Raw genomic sequence first — 18,410 nt, forward strand, 5'->3', positions numbered from 1 at the left:
ACGAGTTAACGGCGGCCAGCCTCTGTGCCTCTCTGCTGACTACTGGGCTGATACTGGGGGCGCAGAAATTGCCTAGCCCAGCTATTCATTGCCATTTGTCTGCATCTGTGCCACCTCCCTCTGAACTCTTGGTAGCTGAGAGAAGATGAGATGAGATTGCTTTGTTGGTCACAGTTACATTGAAGAAATGCATCTTTGCGTACGTAGCCTGTGGTGAGGGCAGCCCACCAAAGTGTTGCGAGTCTTGCGGCGCCGACTTGCACGCCCGCCCGCCCGCCCACAAGTGGCTAACTAAGCGGTAGGTCTTTGCAAGGTGGCAGGAGAGCGGAGCAGCCGGAGGAAAGCCACGCACGCAGTGACGGGGAGAAGGTAGAAACTCCTTGCAGACAGCGGGCGGAATTGAAGGCGGCTGGGGACGTAATAGCGTCACGCTGAGCGCTACAGCACCGTGCCTGAGGTTTGGACAGAGGTCAAGTGGTTTGCTTGATTGTACTTGAAGGAGCAACGGCTGTGGCTGCAGGGACTGAGCAGGAGACTCAGCTTAGTTGCCAGTGAAGTGATAAGTGCAGCGTTCACCTCCTCCCTCCCTCCTCCACCCCAGCCAGCGCTCCTCTGTGCCTGCGTGGATCTGAGTGAGTGCAAGCAGATAGGCAGCAAACGCCATCCACGCACGCGTCTTCAGAGTGGCTGGCTGCTTCCTTAGAGCGCTGCTACCCACAAACACAGGGGCAGCGTGGACGCAGAGAGCCAGCAAGGAGCACGGCTGATGAGGAAAGGGTGGAATTTGGTCTTTTCTTTTATACTTTGAAAATGTCCCCAGAGGGAAGTGCACCGCTCCCAGAGGCACTGCAATACTGGGTCGATGCGCGGAGTGGACGGAGCAAGCCCCTATTCCATCTCCCTGTTCCAAAAATCAATTTAATATATGGTCCCTAGATAAGGGACGTATCAGATATTAAACTGATAAGAACAGATACTACACTTGATCTTAGCCAAAAGGCCGAGAAGCGATGCCGGCGCCGCCCATGACGCTTTCGTGTCCTGCTTCCCCCCCCTCTTTTCAGTCAGACAGGGGGAGCCTGCAAAGACCCAGCTCCCCTGCCCCCTTCCAGACCCGCCTGGGTTTGCTGGCATCTCTCACTCTGCTCGACAGATGTTACTTTCCCCCCTCCCCACGTCCCTGTCGACTCAAAGCTGTCCAAGGATATGTAAAGCTGCCAATAACCCCACCAATCAGATGGGAGAGGGTGGTGCCCGTCGGCACCTACGTCAGCGGCTCGGAAGGCTGCGGCTGCCTCCACGGCCTCTTTGACTGGCCGGCTGCCAGGGGAGACGAACTTTTTCTTTCCGCCACTGCCGCGAGCAGGCGTGCTGTCTGCTCTGGCAGGGCGCAGGACCGGGTGGGCGTCCCTGCCTGCAAGTTAGCGGCCGTCAGCGGACCGAGCCGGACGCAGGTGGCGGTCACGGTTCGGTCCCGTGCGGGTGAGCGCTTGAAGTAGCTCGACGAAGAGCGGACGGACGCTGACTCGCGTGATTCTTTAGCCGACCTCTCTGTAAACTCAGCACCGGTCCAGGGGACGAGGGCCCGTGTGACCACTGGATCCGAGGCTCCTGGTGGGTGGGTGGGAGGCCTCCCGGGGCCGAGCTGGGGGCTGGGGCTTGGTGGGTGGGCGTGGGGATTGCCACCAGGGAACAGACAGTGCCACGTGCAGCGTGGCCCTTGCTTGCAAAGCTGACGGAAGGAAAGCACGAGGAGGAGGAGCAGTGCGTGGTCCGCTGGCAGCTGCCCTGCGCTGCGCAGGTGTGCTTGCAAAGTTCAGCTTGCATTTAGCTGCAAGCTGCAACGGTACAACTGCTCCAAGACAACAGAAATTAAAGTCTTTTGAAAGAGAAACAAAAGGCAACGATAGGTGAGCTAGACAGCCCATCCAGCCGAAGGCGGCGCTTCCAGCCATTCGCACCTCTTTTGTGCTCCTGTGCGATGATTCCCATTGTTCCGTGGCTGGCTGGCCTGCATTTTAAAGATACAAGCGGGGTAGACTTTGTGTCTGCACAGGTCATGGGGGCACTTTGCTGCATGATCTTTAACACTTGCCCGACTTTTCTACGCAACGAGTTAACGGCGGCCAGCCTCTGTGCCTCTCTGCTGACTACTGGGCTGATACTGGGGGCGCAGAAATTGCCTAGCCCAGCTATTCATTGCCATTTGTCTGCATCTGTGCCACCTCCCTCTGAACTCTTGGTAGCTGAGAGAAGATGAGATGAGATATCTTTGTTGGTCACAGTTACATTGAAGAAATGCATCTTTGCGTACGTAGCCTGTGGTGAGGGCAGCCCACCAAAGTGTTGCGAGTCTTGCGGCGCCGACTTGCACGCCCGCCCACACGTGGCTAACTAAGCGGTAGGTCTTTGCAAGGTGGCAGGAGAGCGGAGCAGCCGGAGGAAAGCCACGCACGCAGTGACGGGGAGAAAGTAGAAACTCCTTGCAGACAGCGGGCGGAATTGAAGGCGGCTGGGGTCGTAACAGCGTCACGCTGAGCGCTACAGCACCGTGCCTGAGGTTTGGACAGAGGTCAAGTGGTTTGCTTGATTGTACTTGAAGGAGCAACGGCTGTGGCTGCAGGGACTGAGCAGGAGACTCAGCTTAGTTGCCAGTGAAGTGATAAGTGCAGCGTTCACCTCCTCCCTCCCTCCCCCACCCCAGCCAGCGCTCCTCTGTGCCTGCGTGGATCTGAGTGAGTGCAAGCAGATAGGCAGCAAACGCCATCCACGCACGCGTCTTCAGAGTGGCTGGCTGCTTCCTTAGAGCGCTGCTACCCACAAACACAGGGGCAGCGTGGACGCAGAGAGAGAGCAAGGAGCACGGCTGATGAGGAAAGGGTGGAATTTGGTCTTTTGTTTTATACTTTGAAAATGTCCCCAGAGGGAAGTGCACCGCTCCCAGAGGCACTGCAATACTGGGTCGATGCGCGGAGTGGACGGAGCAAGCCCCTATTCCATCTCCCTGTTCCAAAAATCAATTTAATATATGGTCCCTAGATAAGGGACGTATCAGATATTAAACTGATAAGAACAGATACTACACTTGATCTTAGCCAAAAGGCCGAGAAGCGATGCCGGCGCCGCCCATGACGCTTTCGTGTCCTGCTTCCCCCCCCTCTTTTCAGTCAGACAGGGGGAGCCTGCAAAGACCCAGCTCCCCTGCCCCCTTCCAGACCTGCCTGGGTTTGCTGGCATCTCTCACTCTGCTCGACAGATGTTACTTTCCCCCCTCCCCACTTCCCTGTCGACTCAAAGCTGTCCAAGGATATGTAAAGCTGCCAATAACCCCACCAATCAGATGGGAGAGGGTGGTGCCCGTCGGCACCTACGTCAGCGGCTCGGAAGCCTGCGGCTGCCTCCACGGCCTCTTTGACTGGCCGGCTGCCAGGGGAGACGAACTTTTTCTTTCCGCCACTGCCGCGAGCAGGCGTGCTGTCTGCTCTGGAAGGGCGCAGGACCGGGTGGGCGTCCCTGCCTGCAAGTTAGCGGCCGTCAGCGGACCGAGCCGGACGCAGGTGGCGGTCACGGTTCGGTCCCGTGCGGGTGAGCGCTTGAAGTAGCTCGACGAAGAGCGGACGGACGCTGACTCGCGTGATTCTTTAGCCGACCTCTCTGTAAACTCAGCACCGGTCCAGGGGACGAGGGCCCGTGTGACCACTGGATCCGAGGCTCCTGGTGGGTGGGTGGGAGGCCTCCCGGGGCCGAGCTGGGGGCTGGGGCTTGGAGGGTGGGCGTGGGGATTGCCACCAGGGAACAGACAGTGCCACGTGCAGCGTGGCCCTTGCTTGCAAAGCTGACGGAAGGAAAGCACGAGGAGGAGGAGCAGTGCGTGGTCCGCTGGCAGCTGCCCTGCGCTGCGCAGGTGTGCTTGCAAAGTGCAGCTTGCATTTAGCTGCAAGCTGCAACTGTACAACTGCTCCAAGACAACAGAAATTAAAGTCTTTTGAAAGAGAAACAAAAGGCAACGATAGGTGTGCTGGACAGCCCATCCAGCCGAAGGCGGCGCTTCCAGCCATTCGCACCTCTTTTGTGCTCCTGTGCGATGATTCCCATTGTTCCGTGGCTGGCTGGCCTGCATTTTAAAGATACAAGCGGGGTAGACTTTGTGTCTGCACAGGTCATGGGGGCACTTTGCTGCATGATTTTTAACACTTGCCCGACTTTTCTACGCAACGAGTTAACGGCGGCCAGCCTCTGTGCCTCTCTGCTGACTACTGGGCTGATACTGGGGGCGCAGAAATTGCCTAGCCCAGCTATTCATTGCCATTTGTCTGCATCTGTGCCACCTCCCTCTGAACTCTTGGTAGCTGAGAGAAGATGAGATGAGATTGCTTTGTTGGTCACAGTTACATTGAAGAAATGCATCTTTGCGTACGTAGCCTGTGGTGAGGGCAGCCCACCAAAGTGTTGCGAGTCTTGCGGCGCCGACTTGCACGCCCGCCCGCCCGCCCACAAGTGGCTAACTAAGCGGTAGGTCTTTGCAAGGTGGCAGGAGAGCGGAGCAGCCGGAGGAAAGCCACGCACGCAGTGACGGGGAGAAGGTAGAAACTCCTTGCAGACAGCGGGCGGAATTGAAGGCGGCTGGGGACATAATAGCGTCACGCTGAGCGCTACAGCACCGTGCCTGAGGTTTGGACAGAGGTCAAGTGGTTTGCTTGATTGTACTTGAAGGAGCAACGGCTGTGGCTGCAGGGACTGAGCAGGAGACTCAGCTTAGTTGCCAGTGAAGTGATAAGTGCAGCGTTCACCTCCTCCCTCCCTCCTCCACCCCAGCCAGCGCTCCTCTGTGCCTGCGTGGATCTGAGTGAGTGCAAGCAGATAGGCAGCAAACGCCATCCACGCACGCGTCTTCAGAGTGGCTGGCTGCTTCCTTAGAGCGCTGCTACCCACAAACACAGGGGCAGCGTGGACGCAGAGAGCCAGCAAGGAGCACGGCTGATGAGGAAAGGGTGGAATTTGGTCTTTTCTTTTATACTTTGAAAATGTCCCCAGAGGGAAGTGCACCGCTCCCAGAGGCACTGCAATACTGGGTCGATGCGCGGAGTGGACGGAGCAAGCCCCTATTCCATCTCCCTGTTCCAAAAATCAATTTAATATATGGTCCCTAGATAAGGGACGTATCAGATATTAAACTGATAAGAACAGATACTACACTTGATCTTAGCCAAAAGGCCGAGAAGCGATGCCGGCGCCGCCCATGACGCTTTCGTGTCCTGCTTCCCCCCCCTCTTTTCAGTCAGACAGGGGGAGCCTGCAAAGACCCAGCTCCCCTGCCCCCTTCCAGACCCGCCTGGGTTTGCTGGCATCTCTCACTCTGCTCGACAGATGTTACTTTCCCCCCTCCCCACGTCCCTGTCGACTCAAAGCTGTCCAAGGATATGTAAAGCTGCCAATAACCCCACCAATCAGATGGGAGAGGGTGGTGCCCGTCGGCACCTACGTCAGCGGCTCGGAAGGCTGCGGCTGCCTCCACGGCCTCTTTGACTGGCCGGCTGCCAGGGGAGACGAACTTTTTCTTTCCGCCACTGCCGCGAGCAGGCGTGCTGTCTGCTCTGGCAGGGCGCAGGACCGGGTGGGCGTCCCTGCCTGCAAGTTAGCGGCCGTCAGCGGACCGAGCCGGACGCAGGTGGCGGTCACGGTTCGGTCCCGTGCGGGTGAGCGCTTGAAGTAGCTCGACGAAGAGCGGACGGACGCTGACTCGCGTGATTCTTTAGCCGACCTCTCTGTAAACTCAGCACCGGTCCAGGGGACGAGGGCCCGTGTGACCACTGGATCCGAGGCTCCTGGTGGGTGGGTGGGAGGCCTCCCGGGGCCGAGCTGGGGGCTGGGGCTTGGAGGGTGGGCGTGGGGATTGCCACCAGGGAACAGACAGTGCCACGTGCAGCGTGGCCCTTGCTTGCAAAGCTGACGGAAGGAAAGCACGAGGAGGAGGAGCAGTGCGTGGTCCGCTGGCAGCTGCCCTGCGCTGCGCAGGTGTGCTTGCAAAGTTCAGCTTGCATTTAGCTGCAAGCTGCAACGGTACAACTGCTCCAAGACAACAGAAATTAAAGTCTTTTGAAAGAGAAACAAAAGGCAACGATAGGTGAGCTAGACAGCCCATCCAGCCGAAGGCGGCGCTTCCAGCCATTCGCACCTCTTTTGTGCTCCTGTGCGATGATTCCCATTGTTCCGTGGCTGGCTGGCCTGCATTTTAAAGATACAAGCGGGGTAGACTTTGTGTCTGCACAGGTCATGGGGGCACTTTGCTGCATGATCTTTAACACTTGCCCGACTTTTCTACGCAACGAGTTAACGGCGGCCAGCCTCTGTGCCTCTCTGCTGACTACTGGGCTGATACTGGGGGCGCAGAAATTGCCTAGCCCAGCTATTCATTGCCATTTGTCTGCATCTGTGCCACCTCCCTCTGAACTCTTGGTAGCTGAGAGAAGATGAGATGAGATTTCTTTGTTGGTCACAGTTACATTGAAGAAATGCATCTTTGCGTACGTAGCCTGTGGTGAGGGCAGCCCACCAAAGTGTTGCGAGTCTTGCGGCGCCGACTTGCACGCCCGCCCACACGTGGCTAACTAAGCGGTAGGTCTTTGCAAGGTGGCAGGAGAGCGGAGCAGCCGGAGGAAAGCCACGCACGCAGTGACGGGGAGAAAGTAGAAACTCCTTGCAGACAGCGGGCGGAATTGAAGGCGGCTGGGGTCGTAACAGCGTCACGCTGAGCGCTACAGCACCGTGCCTGAGGTTTGGACAGAGGTCAAGTGGTTTGCTTGATTGTACTTGAAGGAGCAACGGCTGTGGCTGCAGGGACTGAGCAGGAGACTCAGCTTAGTTGCCAGTGAAGTGATAAGTGCAGCGTTCACCTCCTCCCTCCCTCCTCCACCCCAGCCAGCGCTCCTCTGTGCCTGCGTGGATCTGAGTGAGTGCAAGCAGATAGGCAGCAAACGCCATCCACGCACGCGTCTTCAGAGTGGCTGGCTGCTTCCTTAGAGCGCTGCTACCCACAAACACAGGGGCAGCGTGGACGCAGAGAGAGAGCAAGGAGCACGGCTGATGAGGAAAGGGTGGAATTTGGTCTTTTCTTTTATACTTTGAAAATGTCCCCAGAGGGAAGTGCACCGCTCCCAGAGGCACTGCAATACTGGGTCGATGCGCGGAGTGGACGGAGCAAGCCCCTATTCCATCTCCCTGTTCCAAAAATCAATTTAATATATGGTCCCTAGATAAGGGACGTATCAGATATTAAACTGATAAGAACAGATACTACACTTGATCTTAGCCAAAAGGCCGAGAAGCGATGCCGGCGCCGCCCATGACGCTTTCGTGTCCTGCTTCCCCCCCCTCTTTTCAGTCAGACAGGGGGAGCCTGCAAAGACCCAGCTCCCCTGCCCCCTTCCAGACCTGCCTGGGTTTGCTGGCATCTCTCACTCTGCTCGACAGATGTTACTTTCCCCCCTCCCCACTTCCCTGTCGACTCAAAGCTGTCCAAGGATATGTAAAGCTGCCAATAACCCCACCAATCAGATGGGAGAGGGTGGTGCCCGTCGGCACCTACGTCAGCGGCTCGGAAGCCTGCGGCTGCCTCCACGGCCTCTTTGACTGGCCGGCTGCCAGGGGAGACGAACTTTTTCTTTCCGCCACTGCCGCGAGCAGGCGTGCTGTCTGCTCTGGAAGGGCGCAGGACCGGGTGGGCGTCCCTGCCTGCAAGTTAGCGGCCGTCAGCGGACCGAGCCGGACGCAGGTGGCGGTCACGGTTCGGTCCCGTGCGGGTGAGCGCTTGAAGTAGCTCGACGAAGAGCGGACGGACGCTGACTCGCGTGATTCTTTAGCCGACCTCTCTGTAAACTCAGCACCGGTCCAGGGGACGAGGGCCCGTGTGACCACTGGATCCGAGGCTCCTGGTGGGTGGGTGGGAGGCCTCCCGGGGCCGAGCTGGGGGCTGGGGCTTGGAGGGTGGGCGTGGGGATTGCCACCAGGGAACAGACAGTGCCACGTGCAGCGTGGCCCTTGCTTGCAAAGCTGACGGAAGGAAAGCACGAGGAGGAGGAGCAGTGCGTGGTCCGCTGGCAGCTGCCCTGCGCTGCGCAGGTGTGCTTGCAAAGTGCAGCTTGCATTTAGCTGCAAGCTGCAACTGTACAACTGCTCCAAGACAACAGAAATTAAAGTCTTTTGAAAGAGAAACAAAAGGCAACGATAGGTGTGCTGGACAGCCCATCCAGCCGAAGGCGGCGCTTCCAGCCATTCGCACCTCTTTTGTGCTCCTGTGCGATGATTCCCATTGTTCCGTGGCTGGCTGGCCTGCATTTTAAAGATACAAGCGGGGTAGACTTTGTGTCTGCACAGGTCATGGGGGCACTTTGCTGCATGATTTTTAACACTTGCCCGACTTTTCTACGCAACGAGTTAACGGCGGCCAGCCTCTGTGCCTCTCTGCTGACTACTGGGCTGATACTGGGGGCGCAGAAATTGCCTAGCCCAGCTATTCATTGCCATTTGTCTGCATCTGTGCCACCTCCCTCTGAACTCTTGGTAGCTGAGAGAAGATGAGATGAGATTGCTTTGTTGGTCACAGTTACATTGAAGAAATGCATCTTTGCGTACGTAGCCTGTGGTGAGGGCAGCCCACCAAAGTGTTGCGAGTCTTGCGGCGCCGACTTGCACGCCCGCCCGCCCGCCCACAAGTGGCTAACTAAGCGGTAGGTCTTTGCAAGGTGGCAGGAGAGCGGAGCAGCCGGAGGAAAGCCACGCACGCAGTGACGGGGAGAAGGTAGAAACTCCTTGCAGACAGCGGGCGGAATTGAAGGCGGCTGGGGACATAATAGCGTCACGCTGAGCGCTACAGCACCGTGCCTGAGGTTTGGACAGAGGTCAAGTGGTTTGCTTGATTGTACTTGAAGGAGCAACGGCTGTGGCTGCAGGGACTGAGCAGGAGACTCAGCTTAGTTGCCAGTGAAGTGATAAGTGCAGCGTTCACCTCCTCCCTCCCTCCTCCACCCCAGCCAGCGCTCCTCTGTGCCTGCGTGGATCTGAGTGAGTGCAAGCAGATAGGCAGCAAACGCCATCCACGCACGCGTCTTCAGAGTGGCTGGCTGCTTCCTTAGAGCGCTGCTACCCACAAACACAGGGGCAGCGTGGACGCAGAGAGCCAGCAAGGAGCACGGCTGATGAGGAAAGGGTGGAATTTGGTCTTTTCTTTTATACTTTGAAAATGTCCCCAGAGGGAAGTGCACCGCTCCCAGAGGCACTGCAATACTGGGTCGATGCGCGGAGTGGACGGAGCAAGCCCCTATTCCATCTCCCTGTTCCAAAAATCAATTTAATATATGGTCCCTAGATAAGGGACGTATCAGATATTAAACTGATAAGAACAGATACTACACTTGATCTTAGCCAAAAGGCCGAGAAGCGATGCCGGCGCCGCCCATGACGCTTTCGTGTCCTGCTTCCCCCCCCTCTTTTCAGTCAGACAGGGGGAGCCTGCAAAGACCCAGCTCCCCTGCCCCCTTCCAGACCCGCCTGGGTTTGCTGGCATCTCTCACTCTGCTCGACAGATGTTACTTTCCCCCCTCCCCACGTCCCTGTCGACTCAAAGCTGTCCAAGGATATGTAAAGCTGCCAATAACCCCACCAATCAGATGGGAGAGGGTGGTGCCCGTCGGCACCTACGTCAGCGGCTCGGAAGGCTGCGGCTGCCTCCACGGCCTCTTTGACTGGCCGGCTGCCAGGGGAGACGAACTTTTTCTTTCCGCCACTGCCGCGAGCAGGCGTGCTGTCTGCTCTGGCAGGGCGCAGGACCGGGTGGGCGTCCCTGCCTGCAAGTTAGCGGCCGTCAGCGGACCGAGCCGGACGCAGGTGGCGGTCACGGTTCGGTCCCGTGCGGGTGAGCGCTTGAAGTAGCTCGACGAAGAGCGGACGGACGCTGACTCGCGTGATTCTTTAGCCGACCTCTCTGTAAACTCAGCACCGGTCCAGGGGACGAGGGCCCGTGTGACCACTGGATCCGAGGCTCCTGGTGGGTGGGTGGGAGGCCTCCCGGGGCCGAGCTGGGGGCTGGGGCTTGGAGGGTGGGCGTGGGGATTGCCACCAGGGAACAGACAGTGCCACGTGCAGCGTGGCCCTTGCTTGCAAAGCTGACGGAAGGAAAGCACGAGGAGGAGGAGCAGTGCGTGGTCCGCTGGCAGCTGCCCTGCGCTGCGCAGGTGTGCTTGCAAAGTTCAGCTTGCATTTAGCTGCAAGCTGCAACGGTACAACTGCTCCAAGACAACAGAAATTAAAGTCTTTTGAAAGAGAAACAAAAGGCAACGATAGGTGAGCTAGACAGCCCATCCAGCCGAAGGCGGCGCTTCCAGCCATTCGCACCTCTTTTGTGCTCCTGTGCGATGATTCCCATTGTTCCGTGGCTGGCTGGCCTGCATTTTAAAGATACAAGCGGGGTAGACTTTGTGTCTGCACAGGTCATGGGGGCACTTTGCTGCATGATCTTTAACACTTGCCCGACTTTTCTACGCAACGAGTTAACGGCGGCCAGCCTCTGTGCCTCTCTGCTGACTACTGGGCTGATACTGGGGGCGCAGAAATTGCCTAGCCCAGCTATTCATTGCCATTTGTCTGCATCTGTGCCACCTCCCTCTGAACTCTTGGTAGCTGAGAGAAGATGAGATGAGATTTCTTTGTTGGTCACAGTTACATTGAAGAAATGCATCTTTGCGTACGTAGCCTGTGGTGAGGGCAGCCCACCAAAGTGTTGCGAGTCTTGCGGCGCCGACTTGCACGCCCGCCCACACGTGGCTAACTAAGCGGTAGGTCTTTGCAAGGTGGCAGGAGAGCGGAGCAGCCGGAGGAAAGCCACGCACGCAGTGACGGGGAGAAAGTAGAAACTCCTTGCAGACAGCGGGCGGAATTGAAGGCGGCTGGGGTCGTAACAGCGTCACGCTGAGCGCTACAGCACCGTGCCTGAGGTTTGGACAGAGGTCAAGTGGTTTGCTTGATTGTACTTGAAGGAGCAACGGCTGTGGCTGCAGGGACTGAGCAGGAGACTCAGCTTAGTTGCCAGTGAAGTGATAAGTGCAGCGTTCACCTCCTCCCTCCCTCCTCCACCCCAGCCAGCGCTCCTCTGTGCCTGCGTGGATCTGAGTGAGTGCAAGCAGATAGGCAGCAAACGCCATCCACGCACGCGTCTTCAGAGTGGCTGGCTGCTTCCTTAGAGCGCTGCTACCCACAAACACAGGGGCAGCGTGGACGCAGAGAGAGAGCAAGGAGCACGGCTGATGAGGAAAGGGTGGAATTTGGTCTTTTCTTTTATACTTTGAAAATGTCCCCAGAGGGAAGTGCACCGCTCCCAGAGGCACTGCAATACTGGGTCGATGCGCGGAGTGGACGGAGCAAGCCCCTATTCCATCTCCCTGTTCCAAAAATCAATTTAATATATGGTCCCTAGATAAGGGACGTATCAGATATTAAACTGATAAGAACAGATACTACACTTGATCTTAGCCAAAAGGCCGAGAAGCGATGCCGGCGCCGCCCATGACGCTTTCGTGTCCTGCTTCCCCCCCCTCTTTTCAGTCAGACAGGGGGAGCCTGCAAAGACCCAGCTCCCCTGCCCCCTTCCAGACCTGCCTGGGTTTGCTGGCATCTCTCACTCTGCTCGACAGATGTTACTTTCCCCCCTCCCCACTTCCCTGTCGACTCAAAGCTGTCCAAGGATATGTAAAGCTGCCAATAACCCCACCAATCAGATGGGAGAGGGTGGTGCCCGTCGGCACCTACGTCAGCGGCTCGGAAGCCTGCGGCTGCCTCCACGGCCTCTTTGACTGGCCGGCTGCCAGGGGAGACGAACTTTTTCTTTCCGCCACTGCCGCGAGCAGGCGTGCTGTCTGCTCTGGAAGGGCGCAGGACCGGGTGGGCGTCCCTGCCTGCAAGTTAGCGGCCGTCAGCGGACCGAGCCGGACGCAGGTGGCGGTCACGGTTCGGTCCCGTGCGGGTGAGCGCTTGAAGTAGCTCGACGAAGAGCGGACGGACGCTGACTCGCGTGATTCTTTAGCCGACCTCTCTGTAAACTCAGCACCGGTCCAGGGGACGAGGGCCCGTGTGACCACTGGATCCGAGGCTCCTGGTGGGTGGGTGGGAGGCCTCCCGGGGCCGAGCTGGGGGCTGGGGCTTGGAGGGTGGGCGTGGGGATTGCCACCAGGGAACAGACAGTGCCACGTGCAGCGTGGCCCTTGCTTGCAAAGCTGACGGAAGGAAAGCACGAGGAGGAGGAGCAGTGCGTGGTCCGCTGGCAGCTGCCCTGCGCTGCGCAGGTGTGCTTGCAAAGTTCAGCTTGCATTTAGCTGCAAGCTGCAACTGTACAACTGCTCCAAGACAACAGAAATTAAAGTCTTTTGAAAGAGAAACAAAAGGCAACGATAGGTGTGCTGGACAGCCCATCCAGCCGAAGGCGGCGCTTCCAGCCATTCGCACCTCTTTTGTGCTCCTGTGCGATGATTCCCATTGTTCCGTGGCTGGCTGGCCTGCATTTTAAAGATACAAGCGGGGTAGACTTTGTGTCTGCACAGGTCATGGGGGCACTTTGCTGCATGATTTTTAACACTTGCCCGACTTTTCTACGCAACGAGTTAACGGCGGCCAGCCTCTGTGCCTCTCTGCTGACTACTGGGCTGATACTGGGGGCGCAGAAATTGCCTAGCCCAGCTATTCATTGCCATTTGTCTGCATCTGTGCCACCTCCCTCTGAACTCTTGGTAGCTGAGAGAAGATGAGATGAGATTGCTTTGTTGGTCACAGTTACATTGAAGAAATGCATCTTTGCGTACGTAGCCTGTGGTGAGGGCAGCCCACCAAAGTGTTGCGAGTCTTGCGGCGCCGACTTGCACGCCCGCCCGCCCGCCCACAAGTGGCTAACTAAGCGGTAGGTCTTTGCAAGGTGGCAGGAGAGCGGAGCAGCCGGAGGAAAGCCACGCACGCAGTGACGGGGAGAAGGTAGAAACTCCTTGCAGACAGCGGGCGGAATTGAAGGCGGCTGGGGTCGTAACAGCGTCACGCTGAGCGCTACAGCACCGTGCCTGAGGTTTGGACAGAGGTCAAGTGGTTTGCTTGATTGTACTTGAAGGAGCAACGGCTGTGGCTGCAGGGACTGAGCAGGAGACTCAGCATAGTTGCCAGTGAAGTGATAAGTGCAGCGTTCACCTCCTCCCTCCCTCCTCCACCCCAGCCAGCGCTCCTCTGTGCCTGCGTGGATCTGAGTGAGTGCAAGCAGATAGGCAGCAAACGCCATCCACGCACGCGTCTTCAGAGTGGCTGGCTGCTTCCTTAGAGCGCTACTGCCCACAAACACAGGGGCAGCGTGGACGCAGAGAGCCAGCAAGGAGCACGGCTGATGAGGAAAGGGTGGAATTTGGTCTTTTCTTTTATACTTTGAAAATGTCCCCAGAGGGAAGTGCACCGCTCCCAGAGGCACTGCAATACTGGGTCGATGCGCGGAGTGGACGGAGCAAGCCCCTATTCCATCTCCCTGTTCCAAAAATCAATTTAATATATGGTCCCTAGATAAGGGACGTATCAGATATTAAACTGATAAGAACAGATACTACACTTGATCTTAGCCAAAAGGCCGAGAAGCGATGCCGGCGCCGCCCATGACGCTTTCGTGTCCTGCTTCCCCCCCCCTCTTTTCAATCAGACAGGGGGAGCCTGCAAAGACCCAGCTCCCCTGCCCCCTTCCAGACCTGCCTGGGTTTGCTGGCATCTCTCACTCTGCTCGACAGATGTTACTTTCCCCCCTCCCCACTTCCCTGTCGACTCAAAGCTGTCCAAGGATATGTAAAGCTGCCAATAACCCCACCAATCAGATGGGAGAGGGTGGTGCCCGTCGGCACCTACGTCAGCGGCTCGGAAGCCTGCGGCTGCCTCCACGGCCTCTTTGACTGGCCGGCTGCCAGGGGAGACGAACTTTTTCTTTCCGCCACTGCCGCGAGCAGGCGTGCTGTCTGCTCTGGCAGGGCGCAGGACCGGGTGGGCGTCCCTGCCTGCAAGTTAGCGGCCGTCAGCGGACCGAGCCGGACGCAGGTGGCGGTCACGGTTCGGTCCCGTGCGGGTGAGCGCTTGAAGCAGCTCGACGAAGAGCGGACGGACGCTGACTCGCGTGATTCTTTAGCCGACCTCTCTGTAAACTCAGCACCGGTCCAGGGGACGAGGGCCCGTGTGACCACTGGATCCGAGGCTCCTGGTGGGTGGGTGGGAGGCCTCCCGGGGCCGAGCTGGGGGCTGGGGCTTGGTGGGTGGGCGTGGGGATTGCCACCAGGGAACAGACAGTGCCACGTGCAGCGTGGCCCTTGCTTGCAAAGCTGACGGAAGGAAAGCACGAGGAGGAGGAGCAGTGCGTGGTCCGCTGGCAGCTGCCCTGCGCTGCGCAGGTGTGCTTGCAAAGTTCAGCTTGCATTTAGCTGCAAGCTGCAACTGTACAACTGCTCCAAGACAACAGAAATTAAAGTCTTTTGAAAGAGAAACAAAAGGCAACGATAGGTGTGCTGGACAGCCCATCCAGCCGAAGGCGGCGCTTCCAGCCATTCGCACCTCTTTTGTGCTCCTGTGCGATGATTCCCATTGTTCCGTGGCTGGCTGGCCTGCATTTTAAAGATACAAGCGGGGTAGACTTTGTGTCTGCACAGGTCATGGGGGCACTTTGCTGCATGATTTTTAACACTTGCCCGACTTTTCTACGCAACGAGTTAACGGCGGCCAGCCTCTGTGCCTCTCTGCTGACTACTGGGCTGATACTGGGGGCGCAGAAATTGCCTAGCCCAGCTATTCATTGCCATTTGTCTGCATCTGTGCCACCTCCCTCTGAACTCTTGGTAGCTGAGAGAAGATGAGATGAGATTGCTTTGTTGGTCACAGTTACATTGAAGAAATGCATCTTTGCGTACGTAGCCTGTGGTGAGGGCAGCCCACCAAAGTGTTGCGAGTCTTGCGGCGCCGACTTGCACGCCCGCCCGCCCGCCCACAAGTGGCTAACTAAGCGGTAGGTCTTTGCAAGGTGGCAGGAGAGCGGAGCAGCCGGAGGAAAGCCACGCACGCAGTGACGGGGAGAAGGTAGAAACTCCTTGCAGACAGCGGGCGGAATTGAAGGCGGCTGGGGACGTAATAGCGTCACGCTGAGCGCTACAGCACCGTGCCTGAGGTTTGGACAGAGGTCAAGTGGTTTGCTTGATTGTACTTGAAGGAGCAACGGCTGTGGCTGCAGGGACTGAGCAGGAGACTCAGCTTAGTTGCCAGTGAAGTGATAAGTGCAGCGTTCACCTCCTCCCTCCCTCCTCCACCCCAGCCAGCGCTCCTCTGTGCCTGCGTGGATCTGAGTGAGTGCAAGCAGATAGGCAGCAAACGCCATCCACGCACGCGTCTTCAGAGTGGCTGGCTGCTTCCTTAGAGCGCTGCTACCCACAAACACAGGGGCAGCGTGGACGCAGAGAGCCAGCAAGGAGCACGGCTGATGAGGAAAGGGTGGAATTTGGTCTTTTCTTTTATACTTTGAAAATGTCCCCAGAGGGAAGTGCACCGCTCCCAGAGGCACTGCAATACTGGGTCGATGCGCGGAGTGGACGGAGCAAGCCCCTATTCCATCTCCCTGTTCCAAAAATCAATTTAATATATGGTCCCTAGATAAGGGACGTATCAGATATTAAACTGATAAGAACAGATACTACACTTGATCTTAGCCAAAAGGCCGAGAAGCGATGCCGGCGCCGCCCATGACGCTTTCGTGTCCTGCTTCCCCCCCCTCTTTTCAGTCAGACAGGGGGAGCCTGCAAAGACCCAGCTCCCCTGCCCCCTTCCAGACCCGCCTGGGTTTGCTGGCATCTCTCACTCTGCTCGACAGATGTTACTTTCCCCCCTCCCCACGTCCCTGTCGACTCAAAGCTGTCCAAGGATATGTAAAGCTGCCAATAACCCCACCAATCAGATGGGAGAGGGTGGTGCCCGTCGGCACCTACGTCAGCGGCTCGGAAGGCTGCGGCTGCCTCCACGGCCTCTTTGACTGGCCGGCTGCCAGGGGAGACGAACTTTTTCTTTCCGCCACTGCCGCGAGCAGGCGTGCTGTCTGCTCTGGAAGGGCGCAGGACCGGGTGGGCGTCCCTGCCTGCAAGTTAGCGGCCGTCAGCGGACCGAGCCGGACGCAGGTGGCGGTCACGGTTCGGTCCCGTGCGGGTGAGCGCTTGAAGTAGCTCGACGAAGAGCGGACGGACGCTGACTCGCGTGATTCTTTAGCCGACCTCTCTGTAAACTCAGCACCGGTCCAGGGGACGAGGGCCCGTGTGACCACTGGATCCGAGGCTCCTGGTGGGTGGGTGGGAGGCCTCCCGGGGCCGAGCTGGGGGCTGGGGCTTGGAGGGTGGGCGTGGGGATTGCCACCAGGGAACAGACAGTGCCACGTGCAGCGTGGCCCTTGCTTGCAAAGCTGACGGAAGGAAAGCACGAGGAGGAGGAGCAGTGCGTGGTCCGCTGGCAGCTGCCCTGCGCTGCGCAGGTGTGCTTGCAAAGTTCAGCTTGCATTTAGCTGCAAGCTGCAACGGTACAACTGCTCCAAGACAACAGAAATTAAAGTCTTTTGAAAGAGAAACAAAAGGCAACGATAGGTGAGCTAGACAGCCCATCCAGCCGAAGGCGGCGCTTCCAGCCATTCGCACCTCTTTTGTGCTCCTGTGCGATGATTCCCATTGTTCCGTGGCTGGCTGGCCTGCATTTTAAAGATACAAGCGGGGTAGACTTTGTGTCTGCACAGGTCATGGGGGCACTTTGCTGCATGATCTTTAACACTTGCCCGACTTTTCTACGCAACGAGTTAACGGCGGCCAGCCTCTGTGCCTCTCTGCTGACTACTGGGCTGATACTGGGGGCGCAGAAATTGCCTAGCCCAGCTATTCATTGCCATTTGTCTGCATCTGTGCCACCTCCCTCTGAACTCTTGGTAGCTGAGAGAAGATGAGATGAGATTTCTTTGTTGGTCACAGTTACATTGAAGAAATGCATCTTTGCGTACGTAGCCTGTGGTGAGGGCAGCCCACCAAAGTGTTGCGAGTCTTGCGGCGCCGACTTGCACGCCCGCCCACACGTGGCTAACTAAGCGGTAGGTCTTTGCAAGGTGGCAGGAGAGCGGAGCAGCCGGAGGAAAGCCACGCACGCAGTGACGGGGAGAAGGTAGAAACTCCTTGCAGACAGCGGGCGGAATTGAAGGCGGCTGGGGTCGTAACAGCGTCACGCTGAGCGCTACAGCACCGTGCCTGAGGTTTGGACAGAGGTCAAGTGGTTTGCTTGATTGTACTTGAAGGAGCAACGGCTGTGGCTGCAGGGACTGAGCAGGAGACTCAGCATAGTTGCCAGTGAAGTGATAAGTGCAGCGTTCACCTCCTCCCTCCCTCCTCCACCCCAGCCAGCGCTCCTCTGTGCCTGCGTGGATCTGAGTGAGTGCAAGCAGATAGGCAGCAAACGCCATCCACGCACGCGTCTTCAGAGTGGCTGGCTGCTTCCTTAGAGCGCTACTGCCCACAAACACAGGGGCAGCGTGGACGCAGAGAGCCAGCAAGGAGCACGGCTGATGAGGAAAGGGTGGAATTTGGTCTTTTCTTTTATACTTTGAAAATGTCCCCAGAGGGAAGTGCACCGCTCCCAGAGGCACTGCAATACTGGGTCGATGCGCGGAGTGGACGGAGCAAGCCCCTATTCCATCTCCCTGTTCCAAAAATCAATTTAATATATGGTCCCTAGATAAGGGACGTATCAGATATTAAACTGATAAGAACAGATACTACACTTGATCTTAGCCAAAAGGCCGAGAAGCGATGCCGGCGCCGCCCATGACGCTTTCGTGTCCTGCTTCCCCCCCCTCTTTTCAATCAGACAGGGGGAGCCTGCAAAGACCCAGCTCCCCTGCCCCCTTCCAGACCTGCCTGGGTTTGCTGGCATCTCTCACTCTGCTCGACAGATGTTACTTTCCCCCCTCCCCACTTCCCTGTCGACTCAAAGCTGTCCAAGGATATGTAAAGCTGCCAATAACCCCACCAATCAGATGGGAGAGGGTGGTGCCCGTCGGCACCTACGTCAGCGGCTCGGAAGGCTGCGGCTGCCTCCACGGCCTCTTTGACTGGCCGGCTGCCAGGGGAGACGAAATTTTTCTTTCCGCCACTGCCGCGAGCAGGCGTGCTGTCTGCTCTGGCAGGGCGCAGGACCGGGTGGGCGTCCCTGCCTGCAAGTTAGCGGCCGTCAGCGGACCGAGCCGGACGCAGGTGGCGGTCACGGTTCGGTCCCGTGCGGGTGAGCGCTTGAAGTAGCTCGACGAAGAGCGGACGGACGCTGACTCGCGTGATTCTTTAGCCGACCTCTCT

General features: G+C 57.8%; 9 non-coding genes across 9 annotated transcripts; all 9 read right to left on the reverse strand.

Annotated features, from left to right (window-relative positions):
- Positions 1 to 821: 821 nt before the first annotated feature.
- On the reverse strand, positions 822 to 1,012 carry LOC127585729 (U2 spliceosomal RNA). Its single transcript, XR_007958565.1, has one exon. It is a non-coding gene; the product is annotated as a U2 spliceosomal RNA (small nuclear RNA).
- Positions 1,013 to 2,924: 1,912 nt separating this feature from the next.
- LOC127585730 (U2 spliceosomal RNA) lies at positions 2,925 to 3,115 on the reverse strand. The gene has a single exon (XR_007958567.1). It is a non-coding gene; the product is annotated as a U2 spliceosomal RNA (small nuclear RNA).
- Positions 3,116 to 5,035: 1,920 nt separating this feature from the next.
- On the reverse strand, positions 5,036 to 5,226 carry LOC127585731 (U2 spliceosomal RNA). The gene has a single exon (XR_007958568.1). It is a non-coding gene; the product is annotated as a U2 spliceosomal RNA (small nuclear RNA).
- A 1,912-nt stretch (positions 5,227 to 7,138) lies between these two features.
- On the reverse strand, positions 7,139 to 7,329 carry LOC127585732 (U2 spliceosomal RNA). Its single transcript, XR_007958569.1, has one exon. It is a non-coding gene; the product is annotated as a U2 spliceosomal RNA (small nuclear RNA).
- A 1,920-nt stretch (positions 7,330 to 9,249) lies between these two features.
- Positions 9,250 to 9,440, reverse strand: LOC127585733 (U2 spliceosomal RNA). Its single transcript, XR_007958570.1, has one exon. It is a non-coding gene; the product is annotated as a U2 spliceosomal RNA (small nuclear RNA).
- Positions 9,441 to 11,352: 1,912 nt separating this feature from the next.
- On the reverse strand, positions 11,353 to 11,543 carry LOC127585734 (U2 spliceosomal RNA). Its single transcript, XR_007958571.1, has one exon. It is a non-coding gene; the product is annotated as a U2 spliceosomal RNA (small nuclear RNA).
- Positions 11,544 to 13,463: 1,920 nt separating this feature from the next.
- Positions 13,464 to 13,654, reverse strand: LOC127585736 (U2 spliceosomal RNA). Its single transcript, XR_007958574.1, has one exon. It is a non-coding gene; the product is annotated as a U2 spliceosomal RNA (small nuclear RNA).
- A 1,921-nt stretch (positions 13,655 to 15,575) lies between these two features.
- LOC127585737 (U2 spliceosomal RNA) lies at positions 15,576 to 15,766 on the reverse strand. Its single transcript, XR_007958575.1, has one exon. It is a non-coding gene; the product is annotated as a U2 spliceosomal RNA (small nuclear RNA).
- Positions 15,767 to 17,678: 1,912 nt separating this feature from the next.
- On the reverse strand, positions 17,679 to 17,869 carry LOC127585738 (U2 spliceosomal RNA). Its single transcript, XR_007958576.1, has one exon. It is a non-coding gene; the product is annotated as a U2 spliceosomal RNA (small nuclear RNA).
- Positions 17,870 to 18,410: the final 541 nt, after the last annotated feature.

Source organism: Pristis pectinata, chromosome 33, assembly GCF_009764475.1.
Source record: "Pristis pectinata isolate sPriPec2 chromosome 33, sPriPec2.1.pri, whole genome shotgun sequence".
Classification (NCBI taxonomy): domain Eukaryota; kingdom Metazoa; phylum Chordata; class Chondrichthyes; order Rhinopristiformes; family Pristidae; genus Pristis; species Pristis pectinata.